This window comes from Tamandua tetradactyla, chromosome X (genome assembly GCF_023851605.1).
Source record: "Tamandua tetradactyla isolate mTamTet1 chromosome X, mTamTet1.pri, whole genome shotgun sequence".
NCBI classification, from domain to species: domain Eukaryota; kingdom Metazoa; phylum Chordata; class Mammalia; order Pilosa; family Myrmecophagidae; genus Tamandua; species Tamandua tetradactyla.
The window spans coordinates 15,814,717-15,837,867 of NC_135353.1; the positions used below are offsets into that span (position 1 = coordinate 15,814,717).

The 23,151-nt window shown below is 34.9% G+C and overlaps 1 long non-coding RNA gene across 1 annotated transcript in view; it reads right to left on the reverse strand.

The window, feature by feature from the left end:
• Positions 1-1,158: 1,158 nt before the first annotated feature.
• The window catches only part of LOC143670833 (uncharacterized), a 214,207-nt gene continuing 192,214 nt past the window's right edge, over positions 1,159-23,151 (reverse strand). The window contains exon 3 of the long non-coding RNA XR_013169456.1: positions 1,159-1,874. This is a non-coding gene — a long non-coding RNA (uncharacterized LOC143670833). The remainder of the gene's footprint in view (positions 1,875-23,151) is intronic.

The following is a 23,151-nucleotide window of genomic DNA, read 5'->3' on the forward strand; positions in this document are numbered from 1 at the left end:
CAGATGCTGCCATGTTCCCATGTACCCTTCCAGCTGAGAGAGAGATGCTGAATGTCATGGCCCTACTTAAATCAAGGTATCTTTCCCTGGATGCCTCAGATTGGCTATTACTATGGACTTGCTTAAATTGGGACATTTTCATGGCCTTAGACCTGTAAACTTGTAACTTATTAAATTCCCCTTTTTAAAAAGCCATTCTATTTCTGGTGCACTGCATTCCAGTGGCTAGCAAACTAGAACAACAGAAGTCTAGAAGAAGTTCATTCCAACCCTTGTGGATGGCTTTGAGGGGTTCAAGACTTCAGTGAAGGAAGCAACCGCAGACGTGGTGGAACTAGCAAGGTAACTAGAATTAGAAATGGTACCTGAAGGTGTGACTGACTTGCCATAATCTCATGATAAAACATTAACAGATGAAGAGTTGCTGCTTATGGATGAGCAAAAGTTTATTGAGATAGAATCTATTACAGATGAGGATGTTGTCATTTATTGAAATAACAAGAAAAGATTTAGAATATTACATTAATTTGGTTGATAAGACAGTGGCAGTATTTTGAGAAGACTAACTTCAAATTTTAAAGTACTATTGTGGGTAAAATGCTATAAAAGAGCATTGCATATTACAAGGAAATTTGTCATCAAAGGAAGGGTCAATTGATATGGCAAACTTTGTTGCTGTCTCATTTTAAGAAGCTGCCATAGCCACCCTGACCTTCAGCAACCACCACTCTGATCAGTCAGTAGCCATCAACAGCTAGGCAAGACCCTCCACTAGCAAAAAAAAAAAAAAAGATTATGACTTGCTGAAGGCCCAGATAAAGGTCAGCATTTTTTAGCAATAATGTATTTTAAATTAATGTAGGTACATTGCTTTTTTTTAGACATAATGCAATTGCACACTCAGTAACCTTTAGTTTAATGTAAACATAGCTTGTATATGCACTGGAAAACCAAAAAGTTTGTGTGACTTACTTTATGGCTATAATCATTTTATTGCAGTTGTCTGAAACTAAACTTGCAATATCTCCAAGGTATGCCTGTATCCAGTAAATTATATAAGAGATTTCCTTGAATGGCAGAAGCTAGCAAAAACAAGCAAAAGTAAAAAAAAAAAAAAAAAAAAAAAAGACCTTTTACAATCTTAGAAAATTCGTTCTGTGCTGATTTGTGCTCTCCTTCAAGGTTTAACCCTCCCATCAAGATGCTCACTCCAAGGCAAAAGTGAAGTACAGGGTCCGCTCTATCTTTCTTGAGCTTCTGTCTTATCTTGAGCCAGTACTTGCTTGTGACCTTAGGAATTCCACAGTTTACAGAAATTCCAGTGTCCTCCCTCCTCCCTAAGAAGTAGACTTTGTCTCCCTTCAGGTTGCTCTATTGTATGACAATGCAGGTAAATCTTTCACCTCAGGCTTTTTGGCCTTATTGTTTCTTTTACCAATGTAGCTGCCTGGGAGCTGTTTCTGCAAGCAGGACAAAGTTCTCTGACTGTGAGTCCCAGAGGAGTTTCCTCACTGAGGCTTTCAGGCTACTATCTGGTAGATTGACAAAAGATGTACAGGCACCAGAGTATGTGCAGAGAGGTTACTCTGCTTGCTCTGGAGCAGTATCAGGGAGCCACAGTCGAAGCACAGGCAGGCTCTACACCATTCCAGGGAGGGGTTGAGTAGGAGGCAGTAAGGGTGCTAAGAGCTTCTCCTACAATTTTTAAAGCTGCATTTTCTTGATTTACTACTCACCCAGTTACTGCAGTAGTCTAACTCTTTTCCAGGGGGTTGAGGAAGATGGCTCTGCCAGTTTTTGCTAGATGTTCAACTATCCAGTGGGAGAACAGCACCCTGGGGCATCTTACACCACATCTTGACTGACTGGAAGTGCTAGATGAGAAATTAATAATATTTTAGCTATTGCTTTTCCTTAACTATAAGGACAGTTGTGGATAAAATGTTAATATTCTAAAAACAAATCATTGCAACATCAATCATCCCTCTGGCCCTTTGGTTTCATTTAGCTTAGATTCTACCTGTAAGGCTTCCAGAAATTTCAGAGACTTGTGTTGGCATCCTTGGTTGTCAAAGCATCCAACTGATTATAGATCCAATGGATACATAATCAGTTCTTGAGCCATTTGAAAACCTGTCAGAGAGTGTTGTGGGATAATACCTTATAGTCTGTTGGAAATATCAGGTTATTCATATTGTTGACCTTATCCCTGGCTTGCCAAAGCCCCTTTCTGGGAAAATGAAGACTCAAAGCTAAGACCCAAAGTCAGAGAGTTAACTTCCTCATCACAAAGTCCAGACTTAAACTTTCATCTGAGAAAATAAAATATTGATGTTTGCTTTTACTCTCTTCCAACTAGTTTGAAGTATCCATGGGAAGTGCAGATAAGAAAGGAAATTTATTTAAGCAATGGTCCTGCTCAGTATTTTCTGAGGAAGAAATAGATATATATATATATATATCATGGCAAAATTTCATCATACAACACTTTATAAAATAAATTGAAAATAATAAGATAAAATAGAAGCACATATATGTGTAGGCTTATTCTATTGCCAATTTTCCTACTTTTTCATTGGCCTTAGCATGTCCCCCTCCTCTCCTAGTTGACAAGCTATAGTTTGGGAAGCTAAATTATTCAGAACATCTTTTATGAAGAGAGAGTTGCTTATCTGTACTATTACCATCAATGGAACTTCAGTCTACTTCACTACAAAACCACCCCCTTCTTTATATGTAAAGAGAAACATTACCTGATCTTGTCAGTTTGACTAGTCTTCAGAGTAAGGCCTATGCAGTTTTGCTTCTAGCTCTTTTAAGATCAATGGATGGAAATCTGTAGTAATACCAATGTTTTCACACATAATAAATGGCTGTTTAGGATCATGATATACCTGCCAATTACTGCCAAGGAGAATTTATGAAGGCCAGTCAGTCATCTGAGATGACATTGCCATGATGAATGTGTCTTGGCTAAACCAAAGACCAGCAAGATAATACAATGATGGTTAAAGCAAATAAAGAAGAAATGGGAAAAATGTGAGAAAAAGAGAATTGTACTATACTGAGAATGCCCAATGTTCAACACAGCAGCACCCTCATGCTTTATGAGCAGACAGTTTATTCTTTTCAGTCTAATGTCACAGCACACATTTTATTATTTTTCACTCACTTAACCATTCAATATGCATTTCTCTATGCTTTCCATTAACAGTGTCAGCACAGTATATATTAGGTATACAATAAATATCCATTGAAAGGAAAAAAAGTATATGCTCCTTCTTTTATTAAAATCTTGATATATACTCTAAAACTATGTATTTAATACTATAAACACTGCCTATTTGGTCAGCCCACATGGGCCAGTCAATCTTTGACGTAGTCCCTGACAAATGCAATCAATAAGACATATTGTAGCAAGGTCCATGACTTTGGTTGATTTGTTTAATACACTGAAACTCTCCAGATTTTTAGATTCTGTTCCCTCTTGGGTCAAATTTCTCAAAGCTGTACTTCCTGCTGTGCAAGAGAACTCAGTATGGGTTTATTTATTTATTTATTTATTTATTTATTTATTTAATGATAACTCTGCTTGCTTTAATATTCTAGTCAGTATCAGTTCCAAAGCTTAATCAACACTCATTTTTTTCCTCTTTCTCTCTCAAACAACCAACAGCATTAACTTGAGTATTGATCAAAATCTACTTAAATGTGCAAAACTTGACTCTTCAGTCAGTAATCACCATGTTCACTAATCCAAAGGGAATCCTGAGGTTTGCATAGCCCTGAGTAAATGCCTGAATCAAATCAAAATAGAGGCCATAATAAATCCCTTTCAACGCTCATTATTCAAGTAACGTCTAATGAAAATAGCTGATATTAATATTTTCTCTAATTTAAAAGAGAAACACATAACTCAAGCATAAAAGAGAATTGTGTCTACAGCATAAGAAACACTTGGATAATTGGAAATATCCAGCTGTTTGGTATTATAAGATAATACAGACATAAACAAAATACATCTGTTATTCATGGAAAAGCAAAAATATAAAATGTTAGAATGGTATAGAAACTTATGCCAGTTGACCAGAAGCATATTCGTATGCTGTCATTACTTGCAGAAACCCTTGAGTGACTCTAAGTAGAAGGAGTACATTAGCTCTAGCAGCCAGGCTGATTAGAATTCTCTAGCTGCAATTTTTAATGAAAGTTAGCCCAGGTGTGAGAAAATAAAACACAATCAAGATTTGGACACTTTGCCAAGATTTTGTAAAATAATTATAATACTAAACAGGTGAGAAATGATTTCCCTTGTATAAATGTGACAAAGGCTGTGATTGGCAATAGAAATACCAAGTTAAAAACTGATTGCACTATGATGTCAACTTTCAAAGTGTTTCAGAAATTGTCTTAAGGGATGTCAATACTGCAATGCTGGCAAAAACCAAACATATCTCTTTTATGACTTTTCATAAGATAAGAGGCTCTCAGAGTGGTTTTAAAAGAATGCTATTTGGACTACCTATTTTCTTTGAGAAAAGAAAGAAATTCACAGTTAAAGATAAAGGCTTCAAAATGAGTGTGAATTAAAATATGCCTTGTGAATTTCTGTGTCTAAACGAGTCCATGGTAAATTCACATTTTAATCTTCAAGAATATCTTAAAATCATAATTCAAAAATCAAAATATCTGTAACATAATATGTAAATATTTTTGAAAGGTTTAATGATACTCTACCTAAGAATTGAAATTTCTAAAACACCATCACCCCATTAAATCCATTCCCTGGTAATGACCACAAAGATCATTTCAAAGGAAAATAACCTGTGTTAAGAAAACCCCAGCTTTATGCCTGTCACTTTCTAAATCCTTACTGTAAATATGCATTCCTCTATGAATGCATAATGATTCTTATGATCTGATGGGATTCTTCATCTATACTTTAAACGTTGAATGTGGGAAGAAATTTAAATTTCTTGCCAGAGGTTGATGCCTTCAGGAAATTATAGGAGTCATTTGCATAGGCTCCAAACACCTGACTACTCTCATTAGTACAGCTTGTATCTCTTGGAAATGTACTTATCCTGTGCATTGGTAGTGCAGTGGCCACTTTGTGAAAGAGTTAAGCCATATTGCTCTTTTTCATCCAATGTATCTAATCAAAGAGTGCAGTTACACAATGGAAACAAAAGAAAGATGTGTTCAGTTTTAAGATAGTTTTCCTCTTTTTTCTTAAGATTATCACTCACTGTGGACAGAGCCCAAGGTAAGGTTATTACTCAGTCTGAAAAAAAGCCCAAGGAAGGGAAGCCAATTCAGGCCCACCCCAACACACTCTTCCTTACTCTTTTTTTTTTTTTTTAATTTCTTTTCCTTTTAGTGCCTCTCTTTGATATTGCAGAGACTAAATGGCTGTTGGGTTGGTGATGGAGATATTAATTTTGAGTTACAGAAATACAAAATACTACAAATGAAAATTCTATTATTTATATGTCCACGTTTATGTGTGTTTCGGGGGGGCTGGGAAATGCTTCCCTTATTAAAAAACAATCTACCTAAGAAGTGAAACTTTTAAAACACCATCACCCTGTTGAACACTTCAAGTGACAAAGAATTTAATAAAACCAGAAGAAAATTCTACTTATGTTAAACACACATTTTTCTACCTAAAAGTGAACATAGCACTTGGTAGGGTCTGACTAGTCCATAGTAGAAGAAGACACTTACTGCAGTGTTTCAAATAATGTATTTCTAATATTAAAATTTAAGCATATAAAATCATGTTGTTGAATCACATTGAAGATAACTATTAACTAGACCGCTTTACCTAGTCCACATATACCTTGGAACCAGTGTAATAGATGCTGTGAATACACAGTCAGGACCATATAAAATTAATGTTAGTATCCAAAAGAAAACAGCATTTGACAAAGGCCATTGCACAGACTGGAGTAGCTGAAGCATAGTATGACAGGTTGAAATCATACAAAGGCATTTTTTTTGTAAGTATATTGGGACAGATCCAAACACAAGTATCCATTAATTGATTCACTGTTGGAAACAACTGAACTATCTCAACACCAATAATTCCCCACTCCTTTTCACTGCCCAAAATTTAGCTAAGCTGATTTACTCAATATCCTCCTTGCACAATCCATCACATTTCCTCCACCCAGCATACTCTTCTCCCCATCTTCACACAATCTAACAAATATTTATTATTAAATACATATTAGTTGTCAGACACTTTGAAAGGTGCTGGGGATTCTGTAGAAAGCAAAAAGACAAAAATCATTGCCGTCATCAAATGTATATTCTACTTAGGGAAAGACAGATAATAAAAGCAGTAAATATTCCTGACAGAAGTCCTTTCCTCAATTCCCCTTAGTGAAAGCTGAGGCCAGGCTATGAGATTGTGAAGGGAATTGCAACACAGAAGCCTTAAAACTGGAAATTCTATAGCTGCTCCCAAACTCCATGCAACTAAGGCACACGACTGGAAAACTTTGTCCAAGTTCCTGCCTGCTACAATATTGCACAGACCAATTTACTGCCTCCCAGTCATAGTAAAATAATTTATTAATATCATTATTTTATTTAAAATATAAATAATGGCTAAAATGTATATAGTTATTAGCATTTTGTATCTATTAACTATTCTAATCCCCATTTTGATCTTATGTGGTAGGTAGAAAATTTTACAGCATTCAGCAAATTCAATGGTGTATTTCAAGCTGTTAACCTGATATAAACATGCTCACAAAATTTCTGAAAATTTAACAATCCATACTCATGATCGCATGGGTATAAGCATATTCTGGTACAGTCCTGTCTGCCTCCCAAAAATACTGTTCTTGGGTGACATGACTTCCCTAGCAGAATCTGGACTCTCAAGCTTCCAAGACCCAGGGCGAGGAAACATTTTCACAAAAGAAACCTAATCTACAGAGGTGTCACAGTGATGATACTCTTTTACTTTACACATTTCCGTTTAATCCATTGCAAAATAGGATTTTTGCCTTATGTTTTCAAATGCATACAGTGATTCACATATTTCTTGAAAAATCCGCAAAACAAACAGTATCTTTCCTCAAATGAAAATTTAACCTCTTTCTTTAGTGATTAAAAAAATCCCATCTCAATCTTTAAAATGATAGTCCCAACTCCTCCCTCCCCCTTCAAGCCATCAAGGTTTCAGAAATTCTTATTGTTCAGTCTCAGTCTGGACACTGTGTTACAGTTTCCAATGGGAGGTTGGGAATTCTGTCCATGTGATAGAGCTGGATGATATAATCTTACATCATATGATCAAAGGATGACATGTTCATTTAGCTCCAGTGCCTATTAAGCAGATGCTCAGCAAGTGTTATCTGTAAGGAAACCAAATATGTTGATTCATTCCATTATTCCAGTAATCCCACAAAAAATGATGCAAAAATTCATTCCTAAGAAACAAGAAACAGCATCCTCTGTAAAGAAGCTGTAAGTGAATTATAACATGTAACTGAAGGTACTACATTTTATAAATATATACATAGAATATGTGTGTGTTATAAAAGGAAAGTCTGATAAGTCAGTAATCTAATTAAATTATTAGTTTGGTAGAGGGAACAACTTGATGAAGTCAATTAGTCACTGTATTATCATCACTAAAATTAATCAATAAGACTTTTAAACAGATGTTTTCAGTATCCTGTTTTGGAAGCTATCAACACTTGTTTTGCCTCCTGGACATAGCTGCAGCCACATTTGTTCTTCACCGCTAACCTCACAGTACCATATGTTTGCAGTTTGGGCTCATTTTGTCATGGCAGCACAGTTGATGTTCACACTAAATGATAACTGTACTTTAAGGACAACCCATCTGAGCAAAGGGCACTGAAGATTTGCAGATATTCTTCATAGAATATGACAGTTGGGAAATAGTCCAATATTACTCATGAGAATGACCATTGAAGACTTAAGATAATCTTCTTTGCCATTTCCTCATGATTCATGCCCCTCTTCATTTACTCCCTAATCCCCAGCCCTTCAAATCTCATTTAATTATGTAACTTTATAGCTAAATCTTGTGTCTGAGTGACAAATACCAAGATATACGCATTTTTCAGAATTTTTTAAGTAGATGGTTTGCTTTTCTTCTACGTAGATTCTTATCAAAAGGGAAATGAACGATCCAAATATACATTGCAGAAAAAGTAATTTTTCGTAGATATCAGTCACTTGATACAGCCGCTATTTTCAATAATCTTTGAAAATTGACTTTGATTCAGAATATAAATCAGACTAGTAGGTGAAGACATAAATCTTGCTCTTACCTCAGCAACTGGCCTACTTGTAGCTCCTGTCCCCAATTTTCCATTCCACTGTTTTCCCTTTATCTTTTCCGGAGTTTATGTAGTAGCTTTCTTTTCAATTTTCCAAACTACAAGCTTGACTAATTTTGACTAATGGTAAAAGCCTCCTCCATGTTTACCTTTATAAAATGTAATAATGGTCATATATGGTCTCGTCAAAAGCCAATGAGCCCCAATTCCTAAACAATTTCTTAATTTTACAGGAAAACCACAGCAACATATTCTCAATCTACACATCTTACCTTACTTTCTGCAATTGTCCAATCATTTAACTTATATACAGACACAAAATTCTTATTATTATATTGAATGTGCTATCATCTTTACATGCTTTGTTTAGGTTTTCTTGCTTACGTGGCTAAAAGAATAGCACAATGGGGATAAAAAAAGCAAACTAGTTAAGCCTCAAATTCCTCAAGTCTTAAATGGACATACCAATACCTACCACGTACGGTTGTTGTAAAATCAGAGATAACACATGCTAATTGTCCACCTTGGACAATGCTGCTTTTCTATTTCAACTTTTAAAAAAGATAAGTTAGAAATAAAGCATAGAATACTTTATCATAACTATCAAACATTATAAATGATGCAAACCTCAACATAATTAAAGTAATAATAAAGTTGAGAGAACAGAAGATAAAATGTAACAAGGCATTAAAATCTTCCTCTTTTAACATTCGGTAGCCAACATGTTTAAAATCCCTAAATCAAGATAGAGCAGTATAAGGATATCATTTGAAGTTATAAGGATAAACAAGCAAACAAATAAAATATAGAAACTGGTAAAATACTTACAGTTTTCGAGTGGGATTAGGTAGTGAAGAGGGAGAAAAAATATTCTTTAATTTTGGAAACTTCTCTATAGTTTCAATATTTTAACATGTGCAGGAAATTTAATTTTAAAAAGTTTATGTTTTCTTTTTAAATAAATGGCACACTTATAAATAAATTACAGTATATTGCAAGAGTCAGAAACAACCCAGAGGCGAAACTTTGCTCATTCCCTGTTGTACACAGCCTGCGAACACAGCCACAAACATTTGTTTATCTCTTGTCAATGACTGCTTTCACATTACAAGAGGAAAGTATTTGACCTTTTGGGTTGAGTAGCCTAAAATATTTACTATCTGGCCCTATATCTAAAAAGTTTTGCAAACCCTGGTATATTCTTTCAATGGAATTTTAGACAGCAATTGGCAGAATAGGTAGGCTAATATGGGCACTGGCATGGAAAAATATCCAAGATGTAAAGTTGAATGAAAGTTTCAGAGCATTATGACTAACATCATCATAGTTAATATAAGAAATTTACGTATTGTAGTTGCATTTGCATATCAATGAAAATAACCTGGAAAAACACAGCATGTGCAAAGTCACCGAGGCAAGAAAGAACTTGACATACTTGAGACACTGAAATAAAAACAGTGTGTCTGTGGGTAGACAGTAAGTGTTGCAAGTGGCATGAGATGAAACTTGAGAGACAGGTTTTAATCAAGTCAAACTCACGTAGGTCATATGTTTCTTTCTAATTTGTGGGATTATTTCTTTAATATTGTTATCATTTCTGGATCTTAACTTTTAGTATACCATTAAAGTCCATTGGACCCAATTTTAGTTTTTGAGTTTCTTTTTTAAGCAGTTTTAAATATTTGTTAGAATTGATTTTTCATGACTTTCATTCGTTCTTAGGGGACTTCCAAAGAATAAAGGGAAACTTTGCTTTTTAAAAGCAATAAAATTCATTCTACCTTCCAAGTACTATGGATCCATTGCACCCTTTAATATATCCAAGACACATTATGGGATCTTAGTCACCTTATTTTTCCAGTATCTTCAAATATTTTTCTATTTTACCACCCCAGAAATTATTTCATCATTGCCTATTGTTACTTATCAATAAGTCCCAACTATGCTAAAAAAAAAAAAGACCAAAACAGTATGAAGACAGAAGAATGATGGAATTACCAACTGTAATAATACACTCGTGAAACAAATTGTCATCCTTCAATTTCCTTAATTCATTATCCAAAATATTGAATCTTCTTTAATAAAGTATAAGACGAGGCCAGGGGCAATACATTTGCAGTCTGTTTTTAGCATTCATTGATTAGAAGATTTCAGAATTATTTTCCACACACAATGGCAAAGAGAAGAAAATTGACAGAAGACGATGTTTCACAGTTTTAGACAAATGAGATGAATGCAAAGAAACAGAAAGCAGCACCAAAGATCCTAATAATGATCATGAAATTGACCACGTAAGAAGAGAAATCTCAGATTATATGAGTTTTCATATGGCAATACCCAAGGTTAATTTCTTAAACTAAAGAATATATTGTAAGAACGAAAGGAAGTTTGATGTATTCTATTCCAGTTAGTCTTTCAACAATAACAACTTTCATCACACAATATGTTGATACAAAAACCTGACCCATCATATTTTTCAAATAGGCTGTAAAACAGTGTTCTTTAATCTTTCATAATGTTTGTGTACCAAAATTTACTTAGTACAAAAGAGGTTTATTATGCTGAAATACTCATTAAAATTTCAGATGAAGTTGTTTTCCACTACCCTTTGTTTTTATTTCTGTAAATTATTTGTAAAATGCCATTAAAACAGGCAGGCCATGGTGGCTCAGCAAGCAGAGTTCTCACCTGCCATGCCAGAGACCCGGGTTCAATTCCCAATACTTGCCCATGCGAAAAAAACCAAGCCATTAAAATGTAAAAAATAAAATGGGAAAGGTTTATTGGACACAGGTGGTAAATGTTGAGGACCTCTTTTTCTGTTATAACAAAAGCCAAATTAAGCCCCAAAAGGTCACAGACCCTGTTTGTTTTCTCTACTGCTGAATCCCCAGTACTTAATAGTTAACATCTATTAAGGGCTACTATAAACCTGGGACTCTTCTAAATTCTTTACATTTATTAAATCATTTAATCTTCTAACTAAATGTAAGAATAAGTCCTATAATTACCCCATTTTGCAAAAACTGAAACTGAGGTATGATGAGGATAAATAACTTGCCCAAGATTATACAGTGTGTGAAAGGCAGGAGTCCACCCCAGATCAATAGATTGCAGAACTCACATTCTTATCCAATATACTGTCTCTCTAACACAATTCCTGGAAAATTATTTTCTCATGTACAACAAATATTTGTTGAATGAAAATGAGGATTCTGCACTTGCCAAAGCAATGCGCAATAGTTCTGAGATGAGACGAGCATTATTGAAGAATAAACAAACAGCCAAAATTGATTTAGTTGAAACAATCATGGATAGAGATGAGCTTTGGATAGCTCCAGGAAAATCAAAGTTCTAGAATAACTTAGATTTGCATCTAAGACTGTACCATCTTTGGGCATTTTGATCACTAATTTAATGGTTTGTTCCATTTAAATAGTGCTTCCAATATTCATTTAATTTTGTTTTGATCATTCATACATGGAATAAGTATTTACCTACTGCCTACTCTATGCCAAGCATTGGCCTAAATGCTGAAGATAGAGCAGTGGGTGATAAAGCAGACATATTTAGAGACCCTGATAGCCTAGAAGGCTTTATTTTTTAAAATGTAGGTATATATATATTTTTTTGTATGCTGTATGGCAGGAGCCCATTTCATTCTTTTCCATGTGAGTATTCTGTTATTGCAGCACCATTTGTTGAATTGTTTGCTTTTGTTTTGTTTGGGAAGTGCATGGGCTGGGAATCAAACCCAGGTCTCCGGCCATGGTAGGCAAGAATTCTACCACTGACACTTGCACCCCCTAAAATGTAGGTTTAAGTGCAATAATATTGTATCCAGTTACTCCTATTAAATATTAATTGAACTCTGTTCTTCCTTCTAACTAGGACGAAATGCCCATTTTAATTGCTATGTCTTATTTTTGATAAATGGGGTATTTTCTTGGTTTCTAAAAACAAGGTTTTTCTACTTTTCAATATATGGGCATTAGCCACATGTGGCGCTAGTGATTTATTTTTAAATGACATTAAATTAAATAAAAATAAATGAAATAGCTAAAAATAAAATACATTGAAAGTTCCATACTCCAGTCACACTAGCCACATTTCAAGTAACAATCTCATGTGCCTAGGAGCTACTGTATTGGATAGTGCAGATGTAGAACATTTCCATCATTACATAAATTTCTATCAGACAGTGCTGACTTAGAGAATATTAATTGGCATAATTCTTCTCCAGTAGCTCAAATGGTTTGACATGTTCAACATGCCCTTCAGATGATAAAAAATGAAACCTTGGCTCCTAGATGATAAAATATGAAACCATTCACAATTCCATTATTATGATCGATATAAAGAATTCCTATAACATGTAGTATATGATTTTTAAAAAATGAAATTTGAAATTTGTCAGCCAGTGTGAACAAACCACTCAATTCACAGATCACCTGTGTATTAAAAGTAGGCATTGATTCAAGTTCCAAAATTTCAGTAATCTCACAAAGGTCCTACATCACAAAAATAATACATAGGATGAAAGCTTAGCAGTTTATTAACAAATTATATAGCTTCCTATTGTTACATTTTTACTCCATTTTAAGCATGTTCAGAATATTGGTAATATTTTCACAGATGAACGTACAGTGTCAAAGAAATGATCAACAATATTGAGAGATTTAGAGATCTTCACTCACAAAAATTTTCTCATAGTTAAATTCAAACAAAATGCACGTTAGAATGTGTTTATAATGCTCTTGTTTTTTTCTTTTTAAATTTTGCTACAATTTGGTTATATTTTCCCCTAACATTAACTATGCCATCACAAGGTTTACCATACATTTTATTCAAATCAATCCTGATTTTCTAGGGCTCAATTTTTATAACCTTGGTAAATAGATCCCAGCTGGTTCTTTGAGATTGATGAAACTCAAGGCATTCTCTTTAATTAAGATAACATTTGACATTATTTGTGGATATCTAGTCCAAACTGACATCTGCACTATCACTTTTCTCATCGTGTATTATTGAATAAGCCAAGACAAGATTTATTTCATTCAAATGCCCCACAACATTCCAGATTTTATTATTCTAAAGATGGAATTTTGAATCTGTACACTTTTCCAGGAATCAACACCTGATTTTCCCAGGAAAATTATTTTCTCATTTTTAATTTTCATATTGATTTCTGGAAAGCCCAAACACTGCCTTTAAACACAGATTAAATACACTTTACCAAGCTTAAATACTGGTTCCAATAAGTCAGCATAATGAATATGACTGTCAAGAAAAATATTCAAAGAACTGTATATATCAAGACATTGCTAGTATATGACTATAAAGATCTAGTCATACAGTAGTTCTCCAGAGTAAGACTGCCTGGGCTCAAATCCATACCCTACATATACTTGGTATACACAATACCTACATACACTTGGTCAATTACTTAACCTTTCCAAACTTCAAGGTCTTCAAATAAAAATGGGAATAATCACAGTAGTTAACTAATATAGTTAAAGTGATTATCAAAAGATGCAATGTAGAGAGAATTGGATCGGAAACCCCCAGGCCGCGGAGAACGGTGACGGGTGGGGGAGGCCCCTTCCAAACCCGTGACTCCCGGGGAACGTGCACTCTCTTGGGCGGGCCGCTGCCGCTGGCGCCCTCCCGCCACGCTTGTTGCCCAGGGCCGACTAGGAAATTCGGACGGGCTCTTTCCCTGGCTGAGGCGACCAGCAACCCTCCCTGCGTTCGGACCCCGGGCCGGCTCAAGCCGTTTCGGCTAGCGAACCCCCAGGACGGCGAGAGTTTTCCAAAGTTTAAGGTCCCACAGCACCTTTTACTGGTGGGACCCGCAGACAAACGGGTGCCACGAGCGCCACCTACTGGGCAGGATAAGAAAAACAGAACCCAGAGATTTCACAGAAAAATATTACAACCTTGCTGGGTCCAACACCAAGAGAAATCTGAATAAATGCCCAGACGCCAGCAGCAGAAGATAACTGTCCACGCTCAAAGATTGAGAATATGGCTCAGTCAAAGGAACAAACCAATAGCTCAAATGAGTCACAAGAGCTGAGACAACTAATGCTGAATATACGAACAGAAATGGAAAACCTCTTCAAAAATGAAATCGATAAATTGAGGGAGGACATGAAGAGGACATGGGCTGAACATAAAGAAGAAATAGAAAAACTGAAAAAACAAATCGCAGAACTTATGGAAGTGAAGGATAAAGTAGCAAACATAGAAAAAATAATGGATAGCTACAATGATAGATTTAAAGAGACAGAAGATAGAATTAGTGATTTGGAGGATGGAACATCTGAATTCCAAAAAGAAACAGAAACTATAGGGAAAAGAATGGAAAAATTTGAACAGGGTATCAGGGAACTCAAGGACAATATGAACCGCACAAATATACGTGTTGTGGGTGTCCCAGAAGGAGAAGAGAAGGGAAAAGGAGGACAAAAACTAATGGAAGAAATTATCACTGAAAATTTCCCAACTCTTATGAAAGACCTAAAATTACAGATCCAAGAAGTGCAGCGCACCCCAAAGAGATTAGACCCAAATAGGCGTTCTCCAAGACACTTACTAGTTAGAATGTCAGAGGTCAAAGAGAAAGAGAAGATCTTGAAAGCAGCAAGAGAAAAACAATCCATTACATACAAGGGAAACCCAATAAGATTTTGTGTAGATTTCTCAGCAGAAACCATGGAAGCTAGAAGACAGTGGGATGATATATTTAAAATACTAAAAGAGAAAAACTGCCAACCAAGACTCCTATATCCAGCAAAATTATCCTTCAAAAATGAGGGAGAAATTAAAACATTCTCAGACAAAAAGTCACTGAAAGAATTTGTGACCAAGAGACCAGCTCTGCAAGAAATACTAAAGGGAGCACTAGAGTCAGATACAAAAAGACAGAAGAGAGAGATATGGAAAAGAGTGTAGAAAGAAGGAAAATCAGATATGATATATATAATACAAAAGGCAAAATGTTAGAGGAAAATATTATCCAAACAGTAATAACACTAAATGTCAATGGACTGAATTCCCCAATCAAAAGACATAGATTGGCAGAATGGATTAAAAAACAGGATCCTTCTATATGCTGTCTACAGGAAACACATCTTAGACCCAAAGATAAACATAGGTTGAAAGTGAAAGGTTGGGAAAAGATATTTCATGCAAATAACAACCAGAAAAGAGCAGGAGTGGCTATACTAATATCCAACAAATTAGACTTCAAATGTAAAACAGTTAAAAGAGACAAAGAAGGACACTATATACTAATAAAAGGAACAGTTAAACAAGAAGACATAACAATCATAAATATTTACGCACCGAATCAGAATGCCCCAAAATACGTGAGGAATATACTGCAAACATTGAAAAGGGAAATAGACTCATATACCATAATAGTTGGAGACTTCAACTCACCACTCTCATCAAGGGACAGAACATCTAGACAGAGGATCAACAAAGAAATAGAGAATCTGAATATAACTATAAATGAACTAGACTTAATAGACATTTATAGGACATTACATCCCACAACAGCAGGATACACCTTTTTCTCAAGTGCTCATGGATCATTCTCAAAGATAGACCATATGCTGGGTCACAAAGCAAGTCTTAACAAATTTAAAAAGATTGAAATCTTACACAACACTTTCTCGGACCATAAAGGAATGATGTTGGAAATCAATAATAGGCAGAGTGCCAGAAAATTCACAAATACGTGGAGGCTCAACAACACACTCCTAAACAACGACTGGGTCAAAGAAGAAATTGCAAGGGAAATTAGCAAATACCTCGAGGCGAATGAAAATGAAAACACAACATATCAAAACTTATGGGACGCAGCAAAGGCAGTGCTAAGAGGGAAATTTATTGCTCTAAATGCCTATATCAGAAAAGAAGAAAAGGCAAAAATTCAGGAATTAACTATCCATTTGGAAGAACTGGAGAAAGAACAGCAAGCTAACCCCAAAGCAAGCAAAAGGAAAGAAATAACAAAGATTAGAGCAGAAATAAATGAAATTGAAAACATGAAAACAATAGAGAATATCAATAAGGCCAGAAGTTGGTTCTATGAGAAAATCAATAAGATTGATGGGCCCTTAGCAAGATTGACAAAAAGAAGAAGAGAGAGGATGCAAATAAATAAGATCAGAAATGGAAGAGGAGACATAACTACTGACCTCACAGAAATAAAGGAGGTAATAACAGGATACTATGAACAACTTTACGCTAATAAATACAACAATTTAGAGGAAATGGACGGGTTCCTGGAAAGACATGAACAACCAACTTTGACTCAAGAAGACATAGATGACCTCAACAAACCAATCACAAGTAAAGAAATTGAATTAGTCATTCAAAAGCTTCCTAAAAAGAAAAGTCCAGGACCAGATGGCTTCACATGTGAATTCTACCAAACGTTCCAGAAAGAATTAGTACCAATTCTCTTCAAACTCTTCAAAAAAATCGAAGTGGAGGGAAAACTACCCAATTCATTCTATGAAGCCAACATCACCCTCATACCAAAACCAGGCAAAGATATTACAAAAAAAGAAAACTACAGACCAATCTCTCTAATGAATACAGATGCAAAAATCCTCAATAAAATTCTAGCAAATCGTATCCAACAGCACATTAAAAGAATTATACATCATGACCAAGTAGGATTCATCCCAGGTATGCAAGGATGGTTCAACATAAGAAAATCAATTAATGTAATACACCATATCAACAAATCAAAGCAGAAAAATCACATTATCATCTCAATTGATGCAGAGAAGGCATTCGACAAGATTCAACATCCTTTCCTGTTGAAAACACTTCAAAAGATAGGAATACAAGGGAACTTCCTTAAAATGATAGAGGGAATATATGAAAAACCCACAGCTAATATCATCCTCAATGGGGAAAAATTGAAAACTTTCCCCCTAAGATCAGGAACAAGACAAGGATGTCCACTATCACCACTATTATTCAACATTGTGTTGGAGGTTCTAGCCAGAGCAATTAGACAAGAAAAAGAAATACAAGGCATCAAAATTGGAAAGGAAGAAGTAAAACTATCACTGTTTGCAGACGATATGATACTATACGTCGAAAACCCGGAAAAATCCACAACAAAACTACTAGAGCTAATAAATGAGTACAGCAAAGTAGCAGGTTACAAGATCAACATTCAAAAATCTGTAGCATTTCTATACACTAGTAATGAACAAGCTGAGGGGGAAATCAAGAAACGAATCCCATTTACAATTGCAACTAAAAGAATAAAATACCTAGGAATAAATTTAACTAAAGAGACAAAAAACCTATATAAAGAAAACTACAAAAAACTGCTAAAAGAAATCACAGAAGACCTAAATAGATGGAAGGGCATACCGTGTTCATGGATTGGAAGACTAAATATAGTTAAGATGTCAATCCTACCTAAATTGATTTACAGATTCAATGCAATACCAATCAAAATCCCAACAACTTATTTTTCAGAAATAGAAAAACCAATAAGCAAATTTATCTGGAAGGGCAGGGTGCCCCGAATTGCTAAAAACATCTTGAGGAAAAAAAACGAAGCTGGAGGTCTCGCGCTGCCTGACTTTAAGGCATATTATGAAGCCACAGTGGTCAAAACAGCATGGTATTGGCATAAAGATAGATATATCGACCAATGGAATCGAATAGAGTGCTCAGATATAGACCCTCTCATCTATGGACATTTGATCTTTGATAAGGCAGTCAAGCCAACTCACCTGGGACAGAGCAGTCTCTTCAATAAATGGTGCCTAGAGAACTGGATATCCATATGCAAAAGAATGAAAGAAGACCCATCTCTCACACCCTATACAAAAGTTAACTCAAAATGGATCAAAGATCTAAACATTAGGTCTAAGACCATAAAACAGTTAGAGGAAAATGTTGGGAGATATCTTATGGATCTTACAGCTGGAGGCGGTTTTATGGACCTTAAACCTAAAGCAAGAGCACTGAAGAAGGAAATAAATAAATGGGAACTCCTCAAAATTAAACACTTTTGTGCATCAAAGAACTTCATCAAGAAAGTAGAAAGACAGCCTTCACAATGGGAGACAATATTTGGAAATGATATATCAGATAAAGGTCTAGTATCCAGAATTTATAAAGAGATTGTTCATCTCAACAACAAAAAGACAGCCAACCCAATTACAAAATGGGAAAAAGACTTGAACAGACACCTCTCAGAAGAGGAAATACGGATGGCCAAGAGGCACATGAAGAGATGCTCAATGTCCCTGGCCATTAGAGAAATGCAAATCAAAACCACAATGAGATATCATCTCACACCCACCAGAATGGCCATTATCAACAAAACAGAAAATGACAAGTGCTGGAGAGGATGCGGAGAAAGAGGCACACTTATCCACTGTTGGTGGGAATGTCAAAGGGTGCAACCACTGTGGAAGGCAGTTTGGCGGTTCCTCAAAAAGCTGAATATAGAACTGCCATACGACCCAGCAATACCATTGCTAGGTATCTACTCAAAGGACTTAAGGGCAAAGACACAAACGGACATTTGCACACCAATGTTTATAGCAGCATTATTTACAATTGCAAAGAGATGGAAACAGCCAAAATCTCCATCAACAGAAGAGTGGCTAAACAAACTGTGGTATATACATACGATGGAATATTATGCAGCTTTAAGACAAGATAAACTTATGAACCATGTAATAACATGGATGGACCTAGAGAATATTATGCTGAGTGAATCCAGCCAAAAACTAAAGGACAAATACTGTATGGTCCCACTGATGTGAACGGACATTCGAGAATAAACTTGAAATATGTCATTGGTAACAGAGTTCAGCAGGAGTTAGAAACAGGGTAAGACAATGGGTAATTGAAGCTGAAGGGATACAGACTGTGCAACAGGACTAGATACAAAAACTCAAAAATGGACAGCACAGTAATACCTAATTGTAAAGTAATCATGTTAAAACACTGAATGAAGCTGCATCTGAGCTATAGGTTTTTGTTTTGTTTTGTGTTGTTTTGTTTTGATTTTACTATTATTACTTTTATTTTTTTCTCTATATTAACATTCTATATCTTTTTCGGTTATGTTGCTAGTTCTTCTAAACCAATGCAAATGTACTAAGAAATGATGATCATGCATCTATGTGATGATGTTAAGAATTAATGATTGCATGTGTAGAATGGTATGATCTCTAAATGTTGGGTTAATTTCTTTTTTTCCGTTAATTAAAAAAAAAAAAAAAAAGAGAAGGGATAATAAAAAAAAAAAAAAAAGATGCAATGTATATACTGATGTTGGTCTTTGTTTTCTTTTGATTTTCCATCAATTGAAATTTCTGAGTTTGGAATATCAGTGATTGTGTGAGAAACTTAGAAGTTGGGATGTTTGCTATGTCTTATCCTTGCTACAGCACATAACCTAAGCTTAGCCAATGGGATGCCGAAACCTGGAAATTCTAATTTGAAGTGAGTGACACTAAGGAAAAAGAACAATATAGAATTCATTGAAGTAACAATTGTGGTGCTGGTTATAAAATGCAGTCTATCTTTTTACTGAAGGTTATAAAACCAAGTTTTTTCATTGACGTGCATTGCATTTTAATTGTGTGCTAATGATAAAAAATCTATACTATTTTTCTATATGTGAAATAAAGGGTTAATAAATTGGCTGCATCTAAGAAATTTATCATATAGTACCATATTTAAGTGTCTTTTATATTCATTTCTTTTTTCAGAATTTAGGGAATCTGAGCTACATGAAAAATCCTGCAATTATCATTAGACATTCTCTGCCCCATTTATCCATTGGACAAATGGCATTTCTACTATGCAGATTGCTATTTGTTAGAACTGAAATAGGCATAATTATAAAGGATAAGGACCTCAGTCTTTATCATGTAGGAAAAAAAAACATTTAAGTGGGGTAGTAACACAGTCAGATCTGTTATAAAGGAAAATAAAGTGACAACACTTCTTGGCTAGTGGAATATGGAGAATGAAATACAGAATAGAAAACAGAATGATTTCCTAATTTTGATGTGAGTGATTCATTTCTAAATAGCCTGCAATTTTAGTTTTGATATCTTCCTTAAGCCAAACATTATTGAAAAGAGTACTTTTAAATTTCTTATGGAAAACTTCAAACATATCCTAAGTAAAACAAATAATATGATCTATACTTCCACTCCCTCTTCATGCCCAACTCAATTATTACAATTACTTTGAAAATAATTCTTATTTGGTGAAATGTATGGACATTAAAATGCACTAATCTTAGCTGTACAATTTGGAAACTATATACACCCAAGTAATCCACAGCCCTCTCATTACAGAAAATCTTTGCAGAATGTTCCTTCATATATCGTCTCAGTTGATCCCCACGCCCTCCAGATGCAAACACGGATCTGATGATTCCACGTGAGATTTATCTGTTTCCATTTATGTATATGGAACCATACATTATATCTGTGAGATGCAGTCATGTTATTGAATATAACAATTTTTCTCTCTTTATTATGGGGTAGACTTTCATTTTATGAATGCACTATAGTTTTTGTTTTTGTTTTTTTTATAATTCTTCTGTTGATGAACACCTGGGCTGCTTCTATTCTAACCTGTACTGTTGGCTTTTGACTATGAGCATTTTTTTTACAAGGCTTTTTGTGGTGAGGTGTTTTTATTTATCTTAGATAAATACTAGGGGTGCAGTTACTCATTCAAACAGTAGGTATATGTTAAATTTTAGAAAAAATTACTAAAGATTTTCTCACTGCAGCTGTGCCCTTTTCAATCTTGCCATATATAAGTTCCACTTACTCCACATCCTTTCCAAAATGAGATGCAATTCTATCTGCACTATCATGATACATTCTTAAATTGGAGCCTCTGGGCAAACAGGAATCTGTCTAGGGTGAGCAACATGTCTCAATCTGCTTAGAAGTTTTTCAGATTTATTACTGAGCATCCTAAGCAAACCAGGATGGTTGGTCATCTTAAAATCAGCCTCTCTTTTACCTGTTGACCCAACTCTCTACTTGGAGTGGGTAGAATCACAGAAAGCTTGTCTCTGCTTCTCTCTACAACCAGCATTTACACTCAAAAGCATTTCTAATAAGATTCTCAATTTTATATTTTGGGGGCATTACCTGGCAGTAAGTACTGCTAACATTCAGAATAAGTAAACAAACGGATAGGGTCAAACTGACCAGTTTTTCCAATGTTGTTAATTAATTATCCCAATAATTGTTGCACAACACACACTTGTTGGTTACGTTTGTTGACTCCAAGCTTGACTATTACTCAGAGATTTTGTTGTGAAGAACAGCAATTATCTAGATTTGGTGTGTGTGTGAGTGTGGGTGGATGTGTGTGGGAATATGTGTTTCTATTCCATTTTCCCCTTTACTCTACTCCCATCTACTCAAATATAAATCATTCCACTCAGATCTTTATTTTTGTCACAACTAAATGAATAACACCTGCTCACTGAGAAAAGTTCAAATATATACATTATAAGGAAGAAATCAAAATTCAAAAATGCCTCACTACAAGATAACCATATATTAACATTTGAAGAACCAGCACCTCATACACCTGTTCAGGCATACACATATATATATATACTCAGACACATGCAAACGCCCACAAACACACAACATGAACAAATTCATAATACTGGGATCATAGTATACATGCTACATCTATTGAAGAAGCCTTTTCAATTAATTTATTTCTTCCTTGCCTTTACCTTTTCCTATACCCCTCATTCAGCACCACCCACACACCTACCCAAGAAGTAAATAATGATCATTAATCTATGTATTTCCGTTAGCAGTTTCTCCTTTCTTACACAAGAATTTTGATTTCTATGAAAATGGATTTACAATTATACCCCTCAGAGCCATCTGCTTCTGTCTTTCAGGACATGAGAATCCTTTCTGAATACCAGATAGGTAATAATGCATGTATATACACATATTTTCAATCATTTCTATGGTGCATTGAAAGAGGTGTGTGTTCCCAATTCTTTACCTTGAGGCCTCAATTCTCAAAATTCCTCCTTTTAAAATTGTTTTTGTAAGTTTCATGTTCTAAATTCTTTTTAAAGAATATATACATAAGCATTTGCTACTGGACACATTATAAATTTTAACAGTAAATATTTTAATACATGAAATATGAGAAGTGAAATAAACATGAAAGTGAAAAGTAGCCCTGTGAAAAACATCAACCAAAGAAAATCAGATGACCTTTAAAGTACCATTGTATTAATATTTTCAATTCTCAAAACACTATATACTAAGTCATCGATGTTAATTCTATCTTTGCCATTGCACAGTCACCTTAATTGGACATCTCATATTTTAAGGAAGACATTTTAAAGACTTGGTTTTGAAATGAAACTAATCTTTCTGCCTCTCCCTCCCTCCCTCTCTCTCTCTCTCCACACACACACACTCACACACACACATACACACACTACAAAATGAGACAAGGGCATAAAGTATTTCCTTTACATATTCTACACATATTTTCCCTTGTGCTAATTTGTTTGGTGTATGCAATGCAAAGAAAACTCCACCAATTTTCTCCAAAGAGAAAATATTCTTTTACCATTTCTTAAGTTAATTTTTTGCTATTCATATTTTGGAATACACAAGGAGCGGAAGAATAATGTAAACATGAAAAATGTAACTAGAAATAAAATCATGAAATATAATATGAGAAAAAGGCACATAATGGAAAATACATAATTGCTCAAGAATAAATGTAGTCCAAAGGTTAA